The sequence below is a fragment of the Eumetopias jubatus genome, unplaced genomic scaffold, assembly GCF_037043125.1.
Source record: "Eumetopias jubatus isolate StellerSeaLion01/CBP00866 unplaced genomic scaffold, mEumJub1_p1.0 scaffold_1, whole genome shotgun sequence".
Classification (NCBI taxonomy): Eukaryota; Metazoa; Chordata; class Mammalia; order Carnivora; family Otariidae; genus Eumetopias; species Eumetopias jubatus.
The window spans coordinates 123293695-123321197 of NW_028274807.1; the positions used below are offsets into that span (position 1 = coordinate 123293695).

The 27503-nt window shown below is 39.0% G+C and overlaps 1 protein-coding gene and 1 pseudogene across 6 annotated transcripts in view; one reads left to right on the plus strand and one right to left on the minus strand.

The window, feature by feature from the left end:
• The window catches only part of NCK1 (NCK adaptor protein 1), a 77804-nt gene extending 50691 nt beyond the window's left edge, over positions 1-27113 (minus strand). For 2 of the 6 annotated variants that reach the window (XM_028099189.2, XM_088026151.1), the window contains exon 1: positions 27023-27113. The gene's annotated coding sequence lies outside the window, so the exon portion shown is untranslated. Of the gene's footprint in view, positions 1-23782; positions 23840-25859; positions 26033-26987 lie in introns of those variants that run through there. The other 4 variants (XM_028099188.2, XM_088026150.1, XM_088026152.1 and 1 more) reach the window with 3 other exon arrangements.
• On the plus strand, positions 363-27220 carry LOC114205578 (vacuolar protein sorting-associated protein 8 homolog; annotated as a pseudogene).
• The last annotated feature ends 283 nt before the right edge of the window (positions 27221-27503 follow it).

Genomic DNA, 27503 nt, shown 5'->3' on the forward strand with positions numbered 1-27503 from the left:
TCACGGCCCCGAGATCATGACCTGAGCTGAAATCAAGAGTTGGACCCTTAACTGACTGAGCCACCCAAGCACACCTTAATTAACACTTTTAATCAAGAAACTAGAAAAAAGCAACCAAGTTAACCAAAAGAAAGCGTAAGTGTATTAGTCATGTTTTTAAAATTTTTCCATATTTATGATGGTCTGACATGGCAGGGCCCTTTGAACCCAAGGAGGAACTGTCTTTCCCAGGGTTACCTAATTCCTAGAGAGAGAAAAACAACTTGCCTGAGAACACATCTCTGATGCACAATCAACGTATCCAAAGCCTATACCCCCTAACCAACATCTCCTTTCAAAAAATTCTCACATACCAAACCGGTATGCCCACTAACTCATCCTGCGGCCAGGTACTAGAAAACTAAAGACCACCCGTATCACCCAGAACTATAAATTATTCAAACTATCCAAACCTCAACTTGCTCAGGCTTGCCTATCCTTCCTCAATTCCTTCCCACTTAACCATAATCAAAGCTCTGGACATGCTTTTCCCTTGCTCCTTCTGCTTCCTCACCAACCCTGGTGCTTCCCCAAGGCAACTGTGAGTAAAACCTTTTTCCTTCTGACAGTCATTCCCATTCTGTGTGTCTTACTCTCTCTGATTAAAACAAATCCCTGGTGTATTTCAAGACAAGAAGGGAAATAAAGAACAGAAATTAATAAAATGGGAAAATCAGAAAAAAAAAAAAACCCAGAAAAGGGAAGAAGAGTTTCTCAAACCTAGAAATCAAAATTAACTATAAAGGAAAAAAACTAATATGGAAAAGGTTAACAAATGAGTACATTAAATCTTCTTCTTCCCTTGAAATAAGTTATGAGATGTAATCTATACTTACTGATTTTAAGTGTAGAGTTTAATGAGTCTTGGCAAATGTATAAAATTGTATAACCTATACTACAATCAAGCTCTAAAACACTTTTTATCACCCCAAAAAGTTCCCTTATGCCCCTTTACAGCCAATTCCCTCCCCACTGGCAATTACTGATGAGCTTTCTGTCACTATAGTTTGCCTTTTCTTGAATTCCTTATAAATGAAATATTAGTTGACCATATTAAAATTTAAAACCCCTTTTCATCAGATTCCCCATTATCAAAAACATCACCTTACTTTTGAAAAATGTAATTAAAAAGTCTTCTAAAATTGACTGATTTCTAGCAGGATTAGGATCATTACAGAATACCAATAGCAACTTATCAGACATAGAGCTGAACAGGTGGCATGATGGGATTGGGACTCTTGCATTCTGAAAGGCAGCAGAATTTACACTCACTTAAATGGGACTGCATTCTCTGTCCAAAGTGTCCCTCAACATTCATAGTACCTCTGCCCAGCACCATCATCCAATAGCTTCAAAATGCTTACCAAAATCCATCACGACATCACCCCAAACCAAAAGATCTATTCAGTGGTTGAAGTATTTGATCATGGCATCCACTGGTCCTATACATATCACATCACCAGGAAACTGACTAAAGAATGATGGAATGTTATACTAAAAGTTCAGCTAAACAGTTACCTTGTTGGTCCCCTAGGATGCAGTATATGCACTGAAACAATGGCTATGGTGTTATATCCCTAATCTAGAATGCATGAGTCCAGAAACCAAGGCATAGAAGTTGGACTGACTCTTCACCATCAATCCCAGTAACTCACTTGTGGAATTTGGGTTACTCATTCCAACGATTTAAAATCTCTCCTGTATTAGAGGTCCTGAAGGTAATGCTTCCACCAGAACACACACTGATGGTTCCACTGAGCCTAAAAGGTATGACCACTACTTGGTCACTTTGGGATCCTCGTGCTGATAGACAAGCAAGCAAAGAAAGGAAAAACTATACTACCAGTGGTAACGGACTCTGATTATCATTAGGAGTGGTACACAATTGGGGTAGGGAGCAGTCTGTCTGGAACTCAGGGTGCTTCCATGCTTGGCACTATAATAAACAGGAAGTTGCAACAACCATGGCCCAAAAAGGGCAAGGGAACTAAGGGCTCAAATCCCTCAAGGATGAAAGTCTAGAAGTCACAAGCAACCTAAAGCAGCTGCACTACTGGCCTAGCATAAGGGAAATCTAGAATGGGTGGTGAAAGAAGGAAATGATGAATATTTATTCCTGCTTCAATACCAGTTGCAGCAGCAGGCAGCACTAGTTTGCACCACTAACCCTTCTTAAATTCCTGTTAAGAGCCTGCAGTGACTCAATGATGGATTAGAATTAATGTAGGGTCCAAGCAGATCTGAGCAGAGCAAGAAGTAGATTTGTGGTAATTTGCTAAATAGCAGTAGGAAGCTAATACAGATAGAATCAAAGGAGAGGCCAACAGCAAGAGGTAGATTCTATCAGAAATCTCTTACATTTCATCTTCAGGCTGTCCACGTGTCCTTTGATGCTAGCCGGAACAGCAGTTTCCTACTGCTGGGTAACAAATTGCCACATATTTAGTGGCTTAGAACAACACAAATCTGTTATCTTAAAGTTCTAGAGATAAGAATTTCAAAACAGGCTTTACAGAACTAAAATCAAAGCCTGCATTCCTTCAGGAGCTCTAGGGGAAAATCCATTCCTTATCTATTCCAACCTCTAGAGGCTGCCTGTATTCTTTGGCCCCGTGCCACATCATGACCTCTGCTTTCATTATCACATCTCCTTCTTGGACTGACATTCCTGCCTACCTCTTATTTAAAAAAAGCTCTTTGTGATTACACTGGGCCCACCCAGATAACCCAGGAAAATCTCACTATCTACAAAATCCCTTTTGTGATGCAAGGTAACATATTAACAGGTTTAGAGGATTAGGATCTTTGAGAGACCATTATTCTGACCACCACACTTGTCATAAACTAAAGCTAATGCTTCCGGGTAAGTTTTGACTTATTTCCCAGGCAGAATTCACTGTGATTCATTTGCTTTCTGCCCTGTGCTTTTTTGAGGCCATGAAGTAAGACACCACAGGGAACCAACGCACTTGTCTGGCTCTTATGTGGAGGCCTAAAGTGTTAAAGTGAAGGTGAAAGAATTTACATGCCAGTAGGGCAACTGTGAACTGATGGAGAACAAGAGCAGACAACAGTTTCTCCTGTCCATCCATAAGCAGACAATTGGAGGAGCATCTAGATCCTCAGAAGTTCCCACTAGGATGGAGCCCTAGTTGCATAGCAGTGAGTAACTCAATATTACATTCTTGTACTGGCTTTTCTTCTTTTCCTGTTTCCCATTTTTCCCATTCCCTTATTCTTGTTCCCTAGGATCATCTGCCAAATAAATTACCTACACACAACTCCTTGCTTTTAGACTAATTTAGGGTAGATGATGGGGAGATGTAGTTAACACAGATAAGAGTTTTAGTCACATAAATGAGGAACACAATGATTTAATAAAGTGAAAGCTACATTCATAGTAGGGTATCTAGTGTTGACAATGTCACTCTATAACTGGGTCAAATCTCTTCCTCAAATTTTATTTATCAACTGAAAAATGAATGGCTTAACTTCCATGATTATAGTTCCTTTCATCTCAAATCTCTTATGACACAATGAACAGTATTAAGAATTGGTGAAAGAGGACTGGAGAAAGACAGAGGTGTGAGATTATCACCAAAGAGGCCGGCCAAGGAAATTTTTGAAATACGTCAGTCAGAAGGTAATATGGTCTAGATTCAAAAAGCAATAGAGAAACCAGAACCCTCATACACTCCTGGTGGAATGTAAAATGGTAAAGCCACTTTGGAAAACAGTTCAGCAGTTCTTGAAAGGAGAAACATAAGTTACCCTATAGCCCAGGAATTCCACTCCTAGTTATACGACCAAAATAAATGAAAGCATATACTCACATAAAACTTATAAAATGAAGTTGACCCTTACCTTACACTATATACAAAAATAACTTAAAATGCATCAAAGACCCAAATAAGCTACAATCATAAAACAGAAGAAAACAAGGCAAAAGCATCACAACATTGGATTTGGCAATAATTTCTTGGATCCGACCACAAAAGCACAGGCAACAGAAGAAAAAACAAATAAACTGGACATCGTCAAAATTAAACTCTTTTGTGCATCAAAAGACACTACCATGGAATGGGAAATAATATTTGCAAGTCATATAACCGACGGGGGATTGATATCCAGAATATATAAAGAACTCTTACAACTCAACAACAAAAAAACCAAACAATCCAATTAAAAAATGGACAAAGGACCGGAATAGACATTTATCCAAGGAAGATACACAAATGACCAATAAGCACCAAAAAAGATGTTCAACATCACTAATCATTAAAATGCAAATCAAAACTACAATGAGATTAACACCTCACACACAATAGGACAGCTATTATCAACTATTGTCAACAATTATCAAAACACAGAAAATAAGTATTAGAAGACAGGGGGAAATCAGAACCCTCGTGTATTGCTGGTAGGAACGAAAATGGTGCAGCCACTGTGGAAAACAGTTTAGCCTTTCCCCCCAAAATAAAAAGCAGAATTATATGATCCAGCCAAAAAAAAGAAAAAAATGAAAGCAGGGTCTTGAATAGGTATTTACACACCCATATTCAGAACACCATTATTCACAATAGCGAAAAAGCAGAAGCAACCAAGTGTCCACCAACAGATGTCTCGGTAAATAAAATGTGATATATACAATCAGTGGGATGTTACCAGCCTTTAAAAAGAAGGAAATTTTGACACGTTACAATATGAGTATGTCTGTGAAGACATCACATTAAGTTAAATAAGCCAATTAATAAAGGACAAATATTGTATGACTCTATTTATGTAAGGTTCCTAGACTAGTCAAATACATAGAGACTGAAAACAGAATGGTGGTTGCCGGGGGGACTGGAGGAATGAAATAGGAATTTAGTGTTTAATGGATAGAGTTTCACTGAGGAAGATGAAAAAGTTCTGGAAATGTATGGTGGTGATGGTTGCACAACAGTGTGAATGTACTTAAAGCCACAGAACTATACACTTTAAAAAGGTTAAAATGGTCAGTTTTATGTTATGTATATTCTACCACAATAATGGAAAAAAACATAAGTGTTCATAGCAGTATTAGTCTTAAGAGTCAAAAGGGAGAACCCAACCCAAATGTTCATCAAATGATGAATGAATAAATAAAATGTGGTATATCCATACAATGGAATATTATTCAGCAATAACAAGGAATGAAGTATTGATGCATGCTTTAACATAGATGAACCTTAAAAACATATGGTAAGGGATAGAAGCCAGTCACAAAGGACCACATATTGTGGGATTCCATTTATGTAAAATGTCCAGAATGAGCAAACCCATAGAGACAGAAAATAGATTAATGGTTGCCTAGGGTTGGGAATAGGAGAGGCTAGAGGGTGATGACTAACAGGAAGGGGATTTCTTTAAGAGGTGATGTAAATGTTCTAAATAGTGATGACGGTTACAAAACTCTGAAAATACTAAAAGGCACTGAATCATATACTTTAAATGGGTGAATTGTATAGTATGTGAAATGTATCTCAATAGAACTTTTTTTTTTCTTTAAGCCAACAAGCCAACAAGTGACTGAATGGAATTGTAAAATAAAGCAAAGGGATGAATAAAAGATAACTACAAGAGGACAGAAACACCAGTTTTAAATTCTTGCTCTGAAAAAAATAAATATATAAATTCTTGCTCTGCCATTTATTATCTGTGCAACACTGAGCAAGGTACTTAACCTTTCTGTGCTTTAGTAACACCTACCTACAGGGTGTCTAAGAAAATTAAACAAAATAATACATAAAACACTTCCCACCCTTACCCTCCTACCTAATGCTAAAAATTCTACCACCAGTTGTATGGATATAAATTCAGTGATAATTATATCTGAATTTTACAATCAGAAATTTATGTTTCTCCCAGGTAGCAAATAACCTAAAAGTCACCAATTATATGCTATTAACAAAGCAATTTATTTTAATTCCAGTATAGTTAACATACAGTGTAATATTAGTTTCAGCTATACAATATAGTGATTCAACAATTCCATACATCACCCAGTGCTCATCACTACAAGTGTACTCCTTAATCCCCGTCAACTATTTCACCTGTCTCCCTGGTAAACATCAATTTGTTCTCAAGAGTGAGGAGTCTATTTCTTGGCTTGTCTCTCTGTTTTTTTTCCCTCGCTGGTTTGTTTCTTAAATTCCACACATAAGTGAAATCATATGGTATTTGTCTTTCTCATTTTTTCACTTAGCATTATACTCTAGCTCCATCGATGTTACTGCAAATGGCAAGATTTCCTTCTTTTTTATGGCTGGATAATATTCCATTGTATATATATACCACATCTTCTTTATCCATTTATCTATCAATGGACATTTGGGTGACAAAGCAATTTTCAACTGTTAATTCACTGCCAGCTGAAACCTGATACAAGGGAAAGAACTTAAGTAGCTCTTTTCACCAATATCTCTCAACTTCTTTTTCTCTCCCCTTGCTTCTTCTTTCCTACCTACCTGCCTTTTTACCTTATCCTTTATTCCAAAGTTATATTCTTACTTAGACTGCTAATGATCATGAGAAAGGCAACAATAACTTATTTTTTCCATTATAATAGATGTTTAGAAAAAAAATTATCATACAAGATACGAACCGCTACTAAACTCTACTCAGCTAACCCACCAAAGTTCCCTAAACAAAAAGATGAGCAAACTTTAAAAGATGAGAATAAAAAGGAATGCAACAAGAAACCTCCCACTTTCCCTTGTGTTAATGACTCTCATACTTGTTTACCTGAAAATAGAAGCCTGTGGCAACTGGAATTTCTCCATACTACCCAAAACCAAGTTCCACTACCAAAAAAAGATGCTTTAAGTTGGTGTTAATGTAATTTGACATATTAAACTATGTTTCCAACTTAAATATATTCTCATTTCAATGTTAAATAATAATTTACTCAGACTATTTTAAAGGACAATGACTTTCAAAAGGGCACGTGCATTATAAATGCTTCCGGGATAAGATTCAGTAGGATATGGTTAAGAAGCATAAACAGATGAACTGCCATTGTTTTGCTATGATTCTGCATACTTTCAGATCAGAAAATTCCTACTAAAAACACTTCAATAAAAATTCATAAATGTTATCGCTATATAAGCTTTTAGTACAATTCTAACTTACTGTAACATTTAAAAAGAACATACCTCTAAAGAAAGTTGCTACAGAAGCCCAGAAGCCTTTTCTCCCACTATAAACTTAATACCTAACTTAATATCTCCTTAATCCCTAACTGTATTGTCTCACTGCATTTCACTTCAGAAGTGTTTATTGGACACAGTACAATACGTATGTTAAGTGCTTTTAATATGTTAATAATCCTCACAACAATCTTACAAAGCAGATATTAATATCACCATTTTATAACCTCCATGAAAGGTAACAGTTCAGAACCTTCAAATACATATCAAAAGGAATAGCCATACTAGAAGCAGCCAAGCTAACCATCCCTCTTTCCTAAAACTCTTTCTGGTTTCCTTAACCTATAATCAACAGGTTCTCTTCCTTCCTCTCCATCCACTCCTCCTGGTCTCCATTTGTGGCTCCTCCTTTTTCTCCCCTTAAGTCATCTGTTCTTCTCAATGTACACCCTTTCTCTCAACAGATCATCCATCTTTATGGCTTCATCTTATCACTGTTGGCCAGCTGACTTCCAAATCTATAATTCCAAGTGTGTTCTCTAATTCAAAGTACTATTCCTCAACATTTCTACGTTGAATACCTCAAATTCAACATGCATCAACCCTAACCCATCATTATCTCCAAAAAGCCAACTCTTCTAACCTCACTAATCCCGGTTAATTACAAATCACTATCATCCCATTCTCCCAGACTCCCTGCTTAAGTCACACAGCAATTTGTGTTGGATTTTCCTCTGAAATGTCCCTCGTTCATTCTTTTCTATTCCACTGATACTGCATCCACTAAAACCCAAACCCTCAACAATTAATCCAAATTACCATTACCATAAGAGCTCTTGGTTATTATCCACTCCAGTCTCTTTACTTCAGTTTGTGTATAATAAATAGCCTTTCAGTCATACAACACATTTACAAAATGACTAGCATATGCTAAGTACTGACTGGGTGCAGCAAGGATAGAAAAGTGACAAAAAGAGACATCTTCTAGGACACAGCAAAGGCAAACAAAATGTTCAAATAAAAAAATTATAGATTGTGATAAACATAGTGCTTTCAAAAAAGAGAATAGGAGGGCTATTTTAGATACCTGAGTTAGAGATGGATTTTAAGCTGACATTTTAAGATGAAAACGAGGCAATCATGTAAATATTTAGAGTGGTCCAAGCAAAGGAAACCACAAAACACATAGGTTCTAGGAAGGAAAAAGTTTGGCATGTTTTGGGAAATGACCTAGTCTAATGTAGCTTGAGAATAATAATGGAGAAAGTAATACAAAAGGTGAAACAGACAGAGGCCAATTTTATTCCATGTATTAAAAAAAAAAAGTTATTAAAGAGTTTTAAGCAGGGGAGTTCTAATCCAGTAAACACTGTGAGAGACTGCTAGTACTCCTTAAGGTCTGTGTTCTCCTCTCCTTCATTAGCACACGGCTATACTACATCTTCCAGCCACCTGTGTAGTTAGGTGGGATCATGTGACTCACTTCTAATCAATGGAATATGGGTGAAGGTGATATATGCCACTTCCAGCCTGGGGCTAAAAGCTTCTTCCATAACGTTTTCAAAACAACCCCAAAAGCCACATGGTGATAACAGTGATGACTTAAAAAAGACAGAGGAGGGGCGCCTGGGTGGCTCAATTGGTTAAGTGTCCAATTCTTGATCTCGGCTCAGGTCTTGATCTTAGGGTTTTAAGTTCAAGCCCCACATTGGCCTCCACACTTGACAAGGAGCCTACCAAAAAAAAAAGAAAAAAAAGGATAAAAAGCCTGTGTCCCTGAATGACTGCATGGAACAGAGGTATCCCAACTCCTACTCCATCACACACATACACTGGGCTGTAATGTGAGAAAGTATTATAAACTTCCATCCTGTAAACCACTAAGATTTGTTAATTAGGGCTGTTAGCATACCATCACTAATACAGAAATCTTAATTTCTCTGCCTGCTCTATCAAGAAGGAGTCAAAAGGAAAGAGAAAAACAACAGAAATTTAAAAATCAGTTAAGACTCAACAATCACTCAATGAAAAAACAAAGAACTTAAATAAGACATTTCTCCAAAGATATACAAATGGCCAACATAGTAGAGGATGCTCAACATCACTAATCCTTAAAAAAAAGCAAATAAAAACCACAATGAGTTAGTACCCTATATCCATCCATTAGGATGACTACTATCAGAAAGAGAGAGAAAAAAAATAAGGGTTGGTAAGGATTTGGAGAAATTGGAAACTTTGTGCACTACTGGTAGGAACGTAAAATGGTAGAGAGATCTTTCCTAGAGACATGAATTTGTGAAGCATCCACCTATCAATACTATTTAAAATCACAGGACTGAATGGGATCACCTATAAGAGAGTACAAGAGAATAATTCCAGGACAAAGTTCTAAAATGCCAATATAAAAAACTAAGCAAATCAAAGAATACCACTAATTCAACTCCAATTTTTCTGCCAATTGCCTAAATTAGATATACAGCCACCAGGTATTCTATTGATTTCACTGTCCTAAAACTGGCAACACCTCACCTGCTCAAATCTGGACTCATTGCTCTTTTATCAGATAATCAGCATTTGGGGAGTCCTTTTTCTATGACCTTAGGGATGCTCTTTATCTCTCTAGAATGTGATTTCCGGTTTTCTGTATCTTTCACCTTCTCTTTTATGGAGGTTTTCTCCTTCCTTTTGTGGGTGGAGCAAATCACACAATAGTTTTCTGAAGAAGTAAGGAAGAGAAAGTTTTGGAGACCTTGCATTTCTGAAAATGTCGACACTCTAAACTTATGCTTAAAAATTTGGCTGGGGGGGGTACCTGGGTGGCTCAGTCAGTTAAGCATCTGCTTTCCACTCAGGTCATGATCCCGGAGACCTGGGATCAAGCCCCATGTCAGGATTCCTGCTCAGCAGGGAGTCTGCTTCTCCCTCTCCCTCTGTTCCTCTCTCTCACTCTCAAATAAATAAAATCTTTAAAAAATTAAAATTAAAATTAAAATATTTGGTTGGGAACAGAATTCTAGCTTGGAAATCATTTTACCTCAGATTTTGAGAGCACTGCTCACTATCTTCTGGCTTGTGAGGCTGCAGCTGAAAATACTCAATCTCTGTAATATGACCCATTTCCCCTACCTCTGGAAGTTTACAGGATCTTCTCTGTCTTATGTATTTCAGACTTTCAGGAAGACATACTTCAGTGTCTATACGTACTTGTTAGTTATTGCCCCTGGCTTCAAACCTACTTCTCTACTCTGCTTTGTAACGCTGGGGGGCTGGAACCCTCTAAGTCACATTTCTCCTTTGCTAGCTGACTCCATTAGACTTGGAGAATCACATAAGGGTCACAAGACAGACAGTAGAAGACTAAAAGAGGGAACAGGAGAGATACTCCTTCAGGTCAGCATCAACCATCAACACCAACCTTCACTCTGGCAACAACAAAGATTCCAGCAGCAGCAGTTGGCCCCAGTTAGCAATTTTTTGCTTTTGTGTTTTTCCCGCCATTCACAAAGCAGCCTCATCGAGTCTCTTAAAATACCTTTACTTTCTGAGCAGGCAGAAGTCAGAGTTTCAGCTCCTTGGGGCCACTCTTCATGTTTCTAAATTAATCCCAGTATCTTTTCTTTGCTCTCCCAGCCCTAGGGGCTAGTAATTAATTCCTATAGTTACTATCTCTATGAGACCTGAGTGCTCCCTTATTGCATTTTCAGTTCTCCAATTATCCAGTGTATTGGTTTCTGAGGGCTGCTATAACAAAGAAACACAGACTGTGTCGGCTTAGCACAAAAATCCATCTCACAGTTATGGAAGCCAGAAGTCCAAAATCAAAGCACTGGCAATGCCCTCCCTAAGGCACTAGGGGAGGATCTGTTCCAGGCCTCTCTCCTAGCTTCTCATAGCCTCAGATATTCCTTGGCTTGTAGATGGCCATCTTCTCTCTATGCTTGTGTCCAAAATTGTGTCTAAATTCCTCTACTGTTATTTAAGAATACCAGTCACAGTGGATTAGGGCACACTCTACTGACCTCACTTTAACTTGATTACCTCTGTAACGACTCTATTTCCAAATAAGGTCACATTCTGAGGTGCTGGAGGGCTAGGACTTCAACACATCTTTTTGGGGTGACACAATTCAACCCATAAGATGGCTAAACAATTCTTTCTATTAAATTCTGTTATAATAGGTGGTGTGATCTCCATTTTCCTGACTAGTCCCAGATTGATAGTATACATTTATTTTCATCCATTTTCCTGAGTACCCAAAGGCCTCTCAATCAGCAAAATGACGTTCTTCAACTCTGAGGATTTTTCTTGTTTCGCTAATATTTCTTCTCTTTTCTCTGTTCTCACTGGCACTTCTGTTAGATGAAGTTGACCTCCTGGACTGACCTTTTATCTTTTTATAACCTATTTTCCATATTTTCCTCTACTTCAACTTCCTTTCTTCTACGGAGTGTTTTTTCTTACTATTGTGCTCTAATTTTCAAGAATTTTTTATTCTGGAAAAAAAATTTTTTTTGGTCTCTTATATTAAAAGCTTTCTTCATGAACCCTAATGATCCTTGATTGTCTGCTAATATTTAAAAGTAAGGCCCTAGGAGCAGCCTAGCTGGCTGTTGGTAGAGCATGTGACTTTTGATCTCAGGATGGTGAGCTCAAGCCCCACGTTTGGCATAGAGATTACTTAGAACAAATAAAATAAAAGGTCCTGGGCTAGAATGGCTACAAGCACAGAGATCATCATTCAGATCATGATCTAAGGCCAAAAATCAAAACAAAACAAACAAAAACTTGCTTGGATTGAATTACAATTATTAAAAGTAATTAAGGAAAATGAACCAGATCACAAAAATGTGGAACAGAGTCTCTGTGCCAAGACTGTTGAAGAAGAGCTGAATAAGTCTTTCAATCTTGAAGTTTTGCTTTCAAAATTCTTACATAGATCTAGACAAGGAACTAGAGTTCAAAAATGATCCGATTGATGACATGGACTTTGATATTCTTCAAGTTGTACTCCTCCAACACTGGAAAGCGTACTCAGACTGATGATGAAGAGGAGTCTTTTGTTCTTGAGGATCCTACACTGTTAAACATTGATACTATTGATTCTCACTCCTATGATACTTCGTCTGTGGCAACTTCAGATAGTGGAGATAGTACCAACTTAAAAAGGAAGAAAAAATTACCAGATTCTTTTTCATCCCATCGGTCAGTTACGTGACATTCATTTTTGAAGGGAAATTCTGACCAGGTAGTGTCTGCAGCTGACAAAGTGGATGCTGGCTTGCCTACTGAAATTGCAGTGTCCAGTCTGATAGCAGTGGGTACATCTCCTGGATTGGCTTTAATATGTGATCAGAATCAAGCTTTGCAACTGTCTGGGTAACACTAGTGTTGGAGGTCAGTATGGTCACATCTCCGCCTTCAGTATCAGCAATGACTACTCAAGACTTCTCTGTAGCTTTGCTAAAGGACATATCATGATGTGGGATTTGGTCAATGGAAAACTTCTTCTAAGATCAGTAAGAGATGTTCATCCTCCAGGAACAGCAATATTGCATATGAAGTTTACAGATGATACAACTCTTACAATTTGCAATGACAGCAGAGGCTCTGTTTTTGAATTGACATTTAAAGACATATTATTATTATTTGAGAGAGAGAGAGAATGAGCAAGTGAGAGAGAGCAGGAGAGGAGGGAGGGGCAGAAGGAGAGGGAGAAGCAGACTCCCCGCTGAGCAGGGAACCCAACTCAGGGCTTGATCCCGAGACTCCGAGATCATGACCTGAGCCAAAGGCATACGCTTAACAGACTGAGCCACCCAGGCACCCTTTGAATTGACATTTAAGAAAGTGATGGGAGTGAGAACATGTGAATCTAGGGTCTGTTCAGTGGTTCCAAGAGTGAAGTTTGCTGTATTGAGCCTCTCCCCTCTAAGCCTAAGTTGAAAGATCATCCCATCACAGTTTTCCTTGGTCATGGCATCCTTAATAAAGATACTGGTCATTGGATTGAAACAATCCTTGAAAGTGTAGGTGACTTTTCCCTATGGACAGATTCTCCCAGTGTTCCACTGCTGGCCTGCCACTTCGTGGCAGTGCATAATTACATGAATCCCATGCTTGACTTTTGCAGAGATGTTATTCATTTGCTACTGGTTAAAAGATGAATCTGGAGCAATATATCTTACTTATAAACAAAAATATCTTCACCTATACTATGACCTCATCAACTTTACTTGAATAAACTCACAGTTGTGCTCTTGGACAGTGTGGAGAAGTTGCATGTGATTGATCAGCAGACTCAAAAGGAACTGGAAACAGTGGAGATCTCAGAAGTTCAGTTGGTCTATAACAGCAGCCATTTCAAATCACTAGCCACCAGAAGAAATGTTAGCTAGGCATTGACTTTGCTTGGAAAGAAGGCTTATCAATCCACTAGTAGCTACGATTGTCAAATCTTTTCTTTAAGGACAAAATCTGTTTATGTGATGATGCCGAGAAGGTGGAGAGAGTGGATCATCTCCTGAAACAAGATTGTCTTCAGAAGCCCTGGCTCTTGCATAGTCTTTCCATGAAGGAAAAGTAAAAGCAGTAGTGGGATTATCAGGGGACGCCCGTAACCAAAAGTTGTGGTTACAGATCAGATAGTAGAAATCCTATTCTAGTATGCAAATCAAGCTCTAAAAAAAGTGTCCAGACCAGGGAAAAATCTAAGCAATGAAGCAGCATTTTTAGGACAGGGTGCCTGTCATAGTTGATTACTGCCTGCTACTACAGCAAAAGAATCTTTTATTTAGCTAGACGTAAGACAAATTGAGAATTCAGTGGCCAAAGGAGTGTTTCTGGAGTGCCCTGAGCCATGTATTTTAAGTGACAAATTGGTGGGGATGACCCCCCAGGTAACAAAAGACTTGACTGTTAATTTCCAAGATACAAAGTTAATGGAAAATGTGGAAGCCCTCATAGTACATATGGATATCATCAGCCTATTCAGCAAGTGAATTTATAAAAAATTTACTAATATACAGAATACCATTTCTTTATTGATTATACTTACCTGACTTATTGGGCCTCACTTGCCTTCCAACAACCCCAATTATTTACTGAGCACTTTTGGTAAGACGTCTCTTAAATCTGTTTTTGTCAATATATTTCTTAGGACTGTTCTTTAATGAATGCTAGATTATGAACTCCTGCAAAACAAGAGTCTTCTATTTCTTTGATATCCCCCACAGCACTTAGTATAAGGTTTACATTTGGTAGTTGCTCAATAAATGCTTACTGGTTAAAAAAAATAAAGTAAAACAAAAGTAGGGCCCTAAAAGCTGATTGTGAATAACTTACAACTTATCCCCTTGGGCTGGTTAAGAGAAGCATCTTCTAAGTTGTTACCTGATTGCCAGAATCCTGGGAGCAATATAGGAGATGAGGCCTTGGTAAAAGGCCCAACACTGAGTACATTTACTTAATTCAGATGTTTTCTATAGGACACCTGGTCTTCGATTATGTCTAGTGCCCACCCCTCTCTCAGAAACACTCTGTTTTGTCCTCTCAGAGGATAAATTTTCAGTCTTCTGCTGGGGCAGTAAAGAAGGCAGGCACTTAGCTATACAAATTGATGAAGAGATCTAGATTTGAGCGCCTTTTTTTCCCTTTTTTTTTTTTGCTGAGATATAACTCACACACTATACAACTGACTCATTTAAAGTGTACAATTCAATGGTTTTAGTATATTCACAGAGTTGTGCCACAATCACAATAGATTTTAGAACATCTTTATCCCACCAAAAAGAAGCCCATATCCTTGAGCAGTCATTTCCCATTTCCTTCTAATCTCCCCTACTCCAAGCCCCAGGCAACCATTAATTTACTCTCTGTCTCTAGATATTTGCTTTTTCTGGACATTTCATACAAATGGAATCATAAATCTGTGGTCTTCTGTGACTGGCTTCTTTCACTTAGCATGTTTTCAAGGTTCATTCATGTTAAAATATGTATCAAAACTTCATTCTATTTATTCCAAATAGTATTCCATTATGTGGATTTGCATTTTATTTACACATTTATCAGTTGATGGACATTTGGTTTCTTTCTACCTTTCGGTTATTACGACTGAGCTGCTACTTAAATGGACTTTCAAGCAATCTTTCTATTTTTAGCAACACTCTCACCCCCTCTTCAACAAAAGTACCTGATGCTGCCAATTCATGAGCCTGAGTATTCTTTTACATCTTTTCTATTTCCAGTTTACGACAACATTTTTAAGCCTACTCGGAAGTTTCTATCAGTCTGTTTGCTTTCCAGCTTCCAAATTTTATTGTTTCTTCCATTCTCTTTACCTGTGTAATTCAAATCTTTTAAAATAAGCTTTATGGGGTGCCTGGGTGGCTCAGTCGTTAAGCGTCTGCCTTCGGCTCAGGTCATGGTCCCAGGGTCCTGGGATCAAGCCCCACATCAGGCTCCCTGCTCGGCAGGAAGTCTGCTTCTCCCTCTCCCTCTCCCCGCTTGTATTCCTTCTCTCGATGTCTCTCTCTGTCAAATAAATAAATAAAATCTTTAAAAAAAAAATAACCTTTATTATCACCTTGGTGGGCTTTGGAGGGGAGTAAATGCATCTTTCACTCATCCATCTTTACCCAAAAGTCCTTTCAATTATTTTTATCCTTTATTCTTACACATACATTTTAAGGCTCTGCACTTTGCTTTAACTATGACTTACCTATATATCCCTTAAGTTAAATCATATTTTCATCACTCAGTTCAAAACAGTTGCATGTTATTTCTTTAATTCCTCGGTTACTTACTTAGAAGTATATTGTTTAGTTTCCAAATAGCTGACAATTTTCTAGTTATTTTTTGTAATTAATTTCTGGCTTAATTCCAGCATGTCTGAGCACATACTCTAGAATTAATTATTTCCATGTTTTTTTATGGTCCAGCATATGTCAGTTTGGGGAAAATTTCCACAGGCACTGGAAAAAAAATCTGTATTCTCCAAGTGCTAGGTGAAATGTTATATACATATCAATCAGACTCATTTGTTACTGATGTTGTTCAAATCTGATTTTTTTTTTGTCTTAGTGTTCTACTAATTACACAGACAGGGTATGCTAAAATATCTCATATGTTGCTTATGGATTTATTGAATTCTTTTAGTTCTGTCAGTTTTTTGCCTACCTGGTTGGCAAAAATTAGAATAATAATGCCGTTAAGAAACACTATTTGTTGTTAAATGTGTAAATTGATGTTTTTCTGAAGAGCAGCAGTCTGGCAACGGCAACATCAAAAACATATTCTGAAACCAGTTATTTTACATCTAAAAATTGATTCTGAAGTCCTTAATGTGCACCAAACACTACTTAGCAGCCAAATGGATTTATGAATCTTCATTTAAGTCTTATAATAATCCTTTGATTAGGTATCATCCCCATATTACAGAGAAGAAAAATGAGGCTTATAAAGGCCTATGCCCAAAAAATAGTGATGAAGCCTATACTGGAATTTAAGCTGACTCCAGAATCTCTAAAGTAGAAAACAAGATGTAGCATATGATCCTATTTTTTTAAAGTGAGCATGAGTCTGTATATTTCCTGAAAATTCTGGAATACACATATTAAAAAATAACAGTGATAAATACTAAAGACAAGATACCATTTAGAGGAATGAAAGACAATTAGACAAGAAATCTGTGAAGAGACTGCTCATACAATTAAGACTAAACATAACAGTTTTTTGGCAGCCAGAACTTAAAAAATTTTATTTTTTTTCCTATAACAATGTAATCCTGTTTCTCCCACTGTGACATGTGGCTTACATTAATTCTCCCTCTCATTTCTGACATCAGGTAGAAAAATACAATTTTACATACATCTGTATATATGTATAAAAACACACACTTATACATATATGTGTATGTGTATTACTGCCTAGAACAGCTTCCTGCCTAGAACCAAAATTATTCTGCCAATTATGATTTACCAACTACAGGGACGGCTGATGAAAATGACTCATTTAAAAGTATGACTTGAGCCTGCTGTCAATGTAACAACTGCCCCTTTCCCCATTCTTCACAATATACATGCCTAAGTTCTGCACTTAACATGACAAGACAAAGAACAATGCATCCATAAATATATATATATTCTATGTTCCATGACTCATTTCTTCAACATTTTGCTTATCCTACTCTTTGAGATTTTTTAAGATTTTATTTATTTATTTGACAGAGAGAGACACACAGCAAGGGAACACAAGCAGGGGGAGTGGGAGAGGGAGAAGCAGACTTCCCACATAGCAGGGATCCCAATGCGGGGCTCGATCCCAGGACCCAGGGATCATGACCTGAGCCAAAGGCAGACGCCCCTCTACTCTTTGATATTTTACTTTAAAAATCTCCTATCTCTGATAATTGAGTATAACCTACCAATTCTTAGTCATAACTTCCACAATATGCACTAGGCTAAATTAAAACAAAGAGCTTCAGGGGCGCCTGGGTGGCTCAGTCAGTTAAGCATCTGCCTTTGGCTCAGGTCATGATCCTAGAGTCCCGGGATTGAGCCCTGCATCGGGCTCCCCGCTCAGCAGGGAGTCTGCTTCTCCCTCTGCCCTCACCGTGCTTGTGCTCTCTCTCTCAAATAAATAAATAAAATCTTTAAAAAAACAAACAAAAAAACCCAAAGAGCTTCAGGAAGTTCCAAGATTACAAACTGAAGCCTGAGTGGGAGTAAAGTAGTAGTCTAGAAACAGTCTTATTAAAGGAAATCAGAAACTTTGTAACAAGGACAGGGTAAGCAACTTTTTCTCTAAAGGGCCAGACAGTAAATATTTTAGGCTTTGTGGGCCACACACAGTCTGTCACATATTCTTCTTTTCTTACAACCCTTAAAAAATGTAAAATCATTCCTGGCTTTGGGCAGTACAAATAAGGTTTTTGAGAAGTTCCAAAATAGTGGATTTAACACAAAGGTTTTCTTTCTTTTTTTTTTTTTAAGGAAATTAACACAGTAGGCAAAATATACAGGAAAGCAAGCAATAGCAACAAATTTTTGTAACCTAAAAAGACAGATGGACAACTTGTTACTACCTCAGTGAATTCCAGAAAGGTGAAGCCCAACCCAGGAGTTGAAAAACCCAATCTATACCCTGGAATCCTCAAAAGAGTCTGGAATTGGCAACACCTGCTACTGCTTAAACTGAGAAAAGAGGGGGGTTAAATAAGGAAGACCGGGTGAAAGCTAAGAAGTGGTTAAATCCTTAGAAGTTTCCTCCCCAAATATACCTGATGGTTGGCTACACAACTCTGAACTGGGGTCACCAAATAGAACTAAAAATCTGTGTACCCTACCAAAAGTGGGGAATGAGAAATCCAGTCTCTCTCTCTCTCTCTCTCTCTCTCTCACACACACACACACACACGGAACTGGGGTCACCAGATAGAACTAAAAATCTGTGTACCCTACCAAAAGTGGGGAATGAGAAATCCAGTCTCTCTCTCTCTCTCTCTCTCTCTCTCTCTCTCACACACACACACACACACACACACACACACACACACGGAACTGGGGTCACCAGACAGAACTAAAAATCTGTGTACTCTACCAAAAGAGGGGAATGAGAAATCCAGTCTCTCTCTCTCTCTCTCTCTCACACACACACACGGAACTGGGGTCACCAGATAGAACTAAAAATCTGTGTACTCTACCAAAAGTGGGGAATGAGAAATCCAGTCTCTCTCTCTCTCTCTCTCTCACACACACACACACACACACACGGAACTGGGGTCACCAGACAGAACTAAAAATCTGTGTACTCTACCAAAAGAGGGGAATGAGAAATCCAGTCTCTCTCTCTCTCTCTCTCTCTCACACACACACACGGAACTGGGGTCACCAGATAGAACTAAAAATCTGTGTACCCTACCAAAAGTGGGGAATGAGAAATCCAGTCACACACACACACGGCAAACCTTCAGCCCTTAAGAAGATTGTTTTCCCTCAAGAGGAAATACCTCCCAGACATCAAAAAAAGGCTCACTTGGACCACCATGCAATGAAGTTTAAGACCCCATCAATTCAAGCTTTCAATCTCAAGATAACATCCAAGGATTACTGACACCTCAAGCAACATAAAAGTTAGAAACCAATTTAGAAGAGAGTCCCCCAAGAAGAAACAAGGGCAAAAAAAAAGACATTTTTATACCCTCGGAAATTAGAGAAGAAAATGTATCCATGAAACTAGCAAAGGATACTTTCTATAAAAAAAGAATTTTTAAAGAATAAAGAGTTCTTGGGAAATCAAAATCTTGCTGGGAAAAAGGAAAAATTCAGCAGAAGGCTTAGGAAATAAAGTTAATGAAACCTCTCATATAATATAGAGTAAAAACACCAGGAGATGAAAAATAAGTAAGAAAAACAAATACCAAAGGATTAGTCTGAGATACAAACAGAACTAGCAGAAATAACAAAATTTTCAGAGAGAGAAACAAAAGGAAGGAGAGGAAACTATTATTATAGACTGAATTGTGTCGTCTCCCTGCCCCCCCATTCATGTTTAAGCCTCAACCCCCAAAGTGACTGAATTTGGAGACAGGGACTTTAGGAGGTAACTAAGGTTAAATGAGGTGTCATAAGGGTGGGGCCCTAATCAAACTGAACTGGTACCCTCAAAAGGGGAGGAGGAGGAAGAGAGAGGTAACTCTCTACACAGAAAGGCTTTGTAAGGACACAGTGAAAAAGCAGCTGTCTAGAAGCCAGATAGCACCTTGATCTTGGACTTCTTAGCATTTAGAACTGTCAGAAAATAAGTTTCTGTTGCTTCAACCACCCAGTCTGTATTATTTTGTTATGGCAGCCCTAGCTGACTAATATAATCATCAATGAAATAATTCAAGAAAATTTCCCAGAACTGACGAACATAATTTTGCAGGTTTGAGGGGCACAATGAATGTCCAAGAAAATGCACAAAAATAGATGTATGCCAAGTCACACCATCATGAAATTTCAGAATACAAGAGATACAAAATTCCAAAAAAGTAAAAAAACATTAGGATCGGAAATCAGAATGTTTTCAAAATTCTCAAAAGGATCACAAGCCAGAAAACAATGGAGATGCCTTGAGAATTCTGAAAGTAAATTATTTCTGAAAGTGAATTATTTCTAACCTAGAATTCATTACCCAGCAAAATCCCATGGGAAGACCAAAAACAAGGGGCATTTTATTAATACAAGATCTCAGCCTTTCACAGGAATCTACTACGGGATATATTCCACCAAAGGAGGAGTCAAACCAAAAAAAGAACTACATGATTCACAAGAAATAAGAGATTTAACACAGAAGAAAGGCAAGGGGAGTTACTAGTGTTATGGTTAAGGGAGAAATTCCAGAAAACTACTATGGAGACAGAAAGCTGCTCCCAGCAGGTTCAAAAACTGATAGACAAGAAAAGAGTAACTATACTCTCAGGTATACATACATACCCAAAAGAATGACTGTGTATGTCCACTGGAAGACTTGTAAGTAAATGTATACAAGCAGCTTTATTCACAATAGCTTAAAAACTAGAAACGAACCAAGTATCTATTAACGGTGAATTTTTTTAATTGTATATTTCATTCAGCAGAAAATTACTATCAGTAAAAAAGACCAACTACTGCTATACCCAACATCACAGGTCAATCTCACAAACACACAAACACTACAAAAAAGTAGTCACCCACAAGAGTGTATACTCTTATGATTCCATTAATTTCAAGAACAGATAAAAATGATACAGGTCAGAACAATGATTAACTTTTGGGGATAGGAAATAGTGAATGAGAGGACACATGAGAGAGCTTTCTGGAGCAGTGGAAATGTTCTATACCTTGATCTGGGTGATGAGTAGGTGTCTACAAATACAATGAAATTTGTGTACTTTGCTATTTTAAAAAATTTAAATGAGACTTTAACAGGTTTTTAAAGAAATTAATGACATTTTCGTTTTCTTTTTTAAAGATTTTATTTATTTATTTGACAGAGAGAGCGACAGCAAGAGAGGGAACAAAAGCAGGGGGAGTGGGAGAGGGAGAAGCAGGCTTCCTGCCGAGGAGGGAGCCCGATGCAGGGCTCGATCCCAGGGCCCTGAGATCATGACCTGAGCCGAAGGCAGACGTTTAACCAACTGAGCCACCCAGGCACCCCTCAATGACATTTTCAATTGCATCATCCCACAACAGGAATTAATCAAAGGGAAAAAAAAATCTAAGGCTTTATATACAAAGATCTTTATTTCAGAATTATTCTTACTAAAGAAAAAAACACCTGGAAATATTATTTAAATGAGTGCCATGCAAACCCTGGGTTTTTCTGGTGTGAGAAATTATCTGGCCTTTTTTTATTACCAGCAGCCAAAAGGGAGCCATCTGCCCAGCGGGAAGAGCATGTTCACAGGTTCTAAGGCAAAAAAATCTTCACTATTGAAGGGAAAAGGGGGGGAAAGGGAGAATGGCAAGAGATGCAGCTAGAAGTAGGCAAATGCTAAATCATGGAAGGTCTGAGAGGCCTTTTTAAGAATACAGAGGGGTGCCTGGCTGGCTCAGTCGGTGGAGCACGCAACTCCTGTTCTCAGGGTTATGAGTCTGAGCCCCAAATTAGGTACAGCTATTACTTAAAAATAAAATCTTTAGAAGAAAAAAATACGGAAAAGAAATGGAAAAAAAAGGACACCTGGGTGGCTCGGTCATTAAGCGTCTGCCTTCGGCTCAGGTCATGATCCCACATCGGGCTCCTTGCTTAGCTGGGAGTCTGCTTCTCCCTCTTCCCCTCCCCCCAGCTTGTACTTGTGCTTGTTCTCTCTCTCTCTCTCTCAAAAATAAATAAAATCTTTAAAAAAAAAAGGGGGGGGGAAACATAGAAAAATTAAGTAACTGACTTCCCAGGGCAGAATTCTGTGGGGAAGGGGCTGCACACAAAGTATTCTAAATGTTTCTAAAAATAAAAAATGTTATCATGCAAGAACATTTAGTACCTGGAAGCGATCAAGAATTTCTAAGGAAAATTTTCCAAAGTCTCATTTAATTAATAGGATGTTTTTGTGGTAAATATAAATTTTTGTTTTGCTGGAATGCTCAAAAAATACAGGGCATATTAAATTCTTTGTTATATCAATTATTTGAGTTGATCTAAATACAACATGATTTGGAACTATGTACCGAAATTTTTGGAAGGCTGACTGTTAAAAAGCAACAAAAAAGCTCTTCAGATGCATCCGTTTTTTAAAAGGCATAATCTCGCTGCTTTATTCGATTGGTCTGTTTCAAGAAAAGCAGAATTATCCGTACCATACTTACGTCCAATTCAGCAATCCTTAAGTACAATTTCAGGAATAAAGAATGAGAGAATCAGTGTTTCAACAGTTTATTTTAGCAGACTATTTACTTAAACAAAAAACAAGCTATTATAAACAACCAAAAAATAGAAAAACAGCTTCTAACCTGTTTAAAACCAAAAGGGTAAAACATTCCTTCCAGAAATATTTCACCTGATAGTTTTCTGTACTATCTTACACTACTCAACTCTTGCTACATAAGTGTAAAAAAACAACAACAACAAAAACCAAGGCAACCCTATGCTGCCACTATAACAGAAACTTTAGAGTTAAGAGGGAAAAAAGGTCAAGAGCAAATATATAAAAGCTCTCTCACTTCCCAAAAGAACAAATGTTTTCAGAATATTTTGCTCAATAAACAGATTGCTCAATAAGGTTTCCGACAGATGAACAAGAGGACAAAGTAGCAAAATGTAAAAGTGTTGTGGTTCTAAGAATCTAAAAGAGAAAAAGAACATTTGGCTGGATCATTAAATTTAGTTATGTGATAAACTCTGCAGGTTTCCTCCAAACCATGGCAATGTTCACATCTACTATGAAAGTACCCAAATATTCAGTCTCTTTGAACTAAGAGATTCAAACAAACTAAACTCCAGGAGTAAAAATTCTAAGAGATCCATTCACTTTTTAATGAATCACGGACTCAACTATAGAGATGAGAATATTATTTTTGTTAATGCTGTTAATACATCTAACAAGCAAAGAAAAAGACTTTAAATCAGTTTTAATGATTTAAACAATCCAAGTTATGAAGATCCCACCACCCTCACATACAAGTTTTGAATCTATGGAAGGTATAAAGATACAGAATGCAAAATAATGTAAAGCAAACAATAAAAAAACTGCATTGCAAGAGATGAAAAACAGTATAGCTTCTTAGGAAACACATAGAAAAAAAAGTTTTTTAAGGAATACACAGACCAAGGGGCACCTGGGTGATTCAGTCAGTTAAGCGTCTGCCTTCAGCTCAGGTCATGATCCTGGAGTCCCAGGATGGAGCCCGCATTGGGCTCCCTGCTCAGCGGGGAGTGTGCTTCTCCCTCTGCCCCTCACCCTGCTTGTGTACTCGCTCTCTCTCAAATAAATAAAATCTTTAAAAAAAAAAATACACAGACCTGAGTTAGGAAATCAAGCTCTGAGTTTCAGCTCTGCCACCATCATTAGATGTGTGAATTTTTGTGTAGTTATTCTGTATGGCTTTCATTTTCCTTACCTATAAAATGAAAGGTTGTAATTCCAATGTTCCCACAGTATTGTTCCATGATATTATGACACAAGTCCACATAAGCTTAAAAAAAAAAAAAAACCAAAGGAATGATAAAACAGTAAGGGCAACAGGTTCAAAGGAAAGTAACAACACAGAGAACAGAAAGATCTAGAAGGTTGCACTGAATTCAGGACCAAAAATGAAACTTCAACAAATTATGACTTCATTTGCTACTTTGGAAATTTGCGGGGGGGGGGTGGTGGTGAAGGGATTTCTTTTAAAGAACAGGCAGGCTATGCACAGGCAATCAAATTCTCAACAGACAAAGGCAGAAAAACACAAACTCTAAATGAGAATGATAGACTGGTTTAGGATGGTCAGCTCTCATAGAGAAACAGTGCTGTCATAAGAAAAAAAAAGGTTTTGAGCAGACTATTAGAAGGCCAGGAATTCTCAGTTATACTCTATAGATTACAGAGTGTTATCGCTGGTTTCACAGTGAGGGACATGGGGAAACATAATTTTAAGATTAAGGTGGAAGGCAGGACATATTGAGTAGAGACAAAAGGTAGGCAGAAAACCCAATTACAAGCTAGTGGAAAGGAATATATCTCAAAGAAATTTCCAAAAAATGGCTGACAAAAATTAGCCAATGCTATGTGGATAGAGGATGTCAAAGACGAAACCAAGGTTTGTGTCTTGGTAGCTGCATGTGTAATGTTACCAAAACAAAGTCAGCCTATGGAATCAGTAAAATGAGGATCATCCAGATAGAATTAATGCCTTAATTAAATAATCTTTAAATATTAGTTGTCTTCCTGAGGCGCCTGGGTGGCTCAGTCAATTGAGTGACCAACTCTTGGTTTTGGCTCAGGTCAAGATCTCAGGGTCATGAGACCCAGCCCTAATACCCAATCACACTCTGTGCTCAGCAGGAACTCTGCTTGAGATTCTCTCCCTTTCACTCTCCCTCTGCCACTCCCTCCCCCTCACCCAAGTGAGCAGGCCAGCACTCTCTAAATAAATTTTTAAAATAAATATCAGTTGTCTTCCTAAAACAGCACACCCAAGTATTTATGAAGAATTTCTTAAATGCTTAGTGATTTCACGAGTTTCCTCCAATTTTACTTATTAACTAAATAACAAATCATTTAGTCTTCTGATGTAGGTGGAGAACATTTGCTCTTTTTCCATATTATAAAGGTAAGTAAACTGTAAAAGTTATTAAAGTATGATACTATGAGGGCACCTGGGTGGCTCAGTTGGTTAAGCAACTGCCTTCGGCTCAGGTCATGATCCTGGAGTCCCAGGATCGAGTCCCACATCAGGCTCCCTGTTCAGCAGGGAGTCTGCTTCTCCCTCTGACCCTCTTCCCTCTCATGCTCTCTCTCATTCTCTCTCTCTCAAATAAATAAAAATAAAAAAAAACTTAAAGTATGATACTATGATAAAAATGGACTGCATTCTGTATTTATTAAATGAAGTCCTCCTAACAAGTGATTTATAACAATAATCACATTAAATCTACCTTGAGCTTTTGGCAAGAAAGTCCTCAAAGGTCCGAAAGAAAAATAAACCCAGAGGCATAAAGTACCATTCAGTATCTAACAAAACATTCTGTGTATGCTTCAAATTTTATTTATATGGACCTGAAAACACTGGTAAAATATGGACTAAAAGATAACGCAGAGAAAAATAAAGTGAAGAATTTAAAATTTAATATGTGAACAAGCACAGCTGAGTCTCCAGCACTCTGCGAACAGGGTTTAACAGATATTATAGCTAATTCCTCCAAATCACAATTTTCCCAAAAAAGAAAATTCCAGAGTCTATGATCAAGATGGAATGAAAACTACTATTAATCAACCAATGCATATTCCTTGTTACTATCAAACTGTGAATGGGAGCCTACTTAAGAACTGAATATAACTGACAATTATCAAACAAACAAAACCTTCTTGGATTATTTTCCCCATTCCACCTCGCTGAAGATTAAGATTTTAGGAACAGTGCTTTCCAGATGCTTAGTAAATTGTATAGTTGGTTTTTCATCAATCTACCAAAGACTTTTAAAAATGAATACCTCTTCGGGCGCCTGGGTGGCTCAGTTGGTTAAGCGTCTGCCTTCGGCTCGGGTCATGATCCCAGGGTCCTGGGATCGAGCCCCGCATCGGGCTCCCTGCTCAGCGAGAAGCCTGCTTCTCCCTCTCCCACTCCCCCTGCTTGTGTTCCTGCTGTCGCGCGCTCTCTCTCTCTCTGTCAAATAAATAAAATCTTAAAGAAAACCATCAAAAAAAAAAAAAAAATGAATACCTCTTGCAACATTTACCCGTTTTGACCAGATACTGAGCTTCTTTCCTCACCACCCAAGATGGGATTCGAAATTCTCAACTTTTCTTTTGTAACTCCTATGTTTTCTTACCAAATCTAACGGGTGAAATTATTTTTAGGTGACCAACTCATCCGTTCGACAATAACTAAGCGCCTATGTTACAGTTCTCAGCCCTAAACAAAAACCAGCTTCCCGAGCTTCTAACGGCAAATTTAACTTTTATGGAAACACCACAGAACGTCACAAAACCAATTACTGAGATTTTTTTTTTTTACCGGATATATTATACTTAAGTCAAAAGCTCACAGCCGAAGCAACAAGCAAGCGTACGAAACTACAGCAGGTCCATATGATTAAAATAACCTCGATTTCCCGAGAACGGGGAAAACTGCTGGGGCTGGGGGGAGGGGCACAGGGCGCATCCCAAGGATGTCCACCCTCGGCACAGGTTACGGCCCCCTCCCCTCCTGTAGGGCTGGAGGTGAGTGCGCCGGTCCCCTCCTCTAACACGTCCCTACCTTCCCCCACCTCGGATTACGCCACAACAGACAACAGGGCTTTTTAGGGAGAAAAAGAACCAGGGAAGCGCGAGCGCCGCACACTCGACCTCCCAGCCCCGCAGGAGCGGCCGGTCGGAGCGAGGCCTGGGGCTGCGCGGTCCCGGACACTGGCCAGAGGGTCGCGCGGAGCCGCGATGCAAACGCCCAGGCCCGGCCAAGCGGCCTCCCCGCCCCCTCCGGCTCAGCTCAGGGCCGGCAGACGGCGCCCGGGGGGCTAACTTGGCCGAAGAGGAAGCAACGCAGCGAGTAACAGGCTATGTGGACGCACGGGGAAAGGAGAGGCTGTCTGTGCGTCTGCCTACCGGCAGGACCGTCTCACCTTCCCTCTGCCGGGTCCGTGCGGCCCCAGCTCACCTGAGGAGGGCACCGGGAGACCGCCGCGGCCGCCGCGATGGCCGTTACGGCACGAGGCCTCAAGCTCAGCCGCCGCGTAGCTCTCGGGAGAGGGGCGGGACGCGCGCGGCGGGCGGGCGGGGCTGCGGCGCCGACTGGCCGGGAGGCCGTGGGCGGATCCGCGCGGGCAGGAAACCCCCTCCCGGCACAATCCGATAGGTTCAGTCGCTCCTTTCTCTCCTATCCCTGAAGCGGGAGCTGTCTGCGCCGCGCTCGGATTGGGCCGGCCCGCCTGTCAATCAAATGCTGTGCTGGGCGTGGATCAAGCTGAGGCTGTCCAGCGGAGAGTGAGCGAGAGGGTGAAAAGTGCCTGGCCTGTCCCTGGCTTTTGTCGTTTTTGCCTCTCCGGTTGCTGTAGCCGATTACTTTGGGCCTTTCTCCTCAGCGCCACATTAGAGACCCCGCAGCAGAAATTACTGCTTCCCAAGTTCAGCCCCAGCTG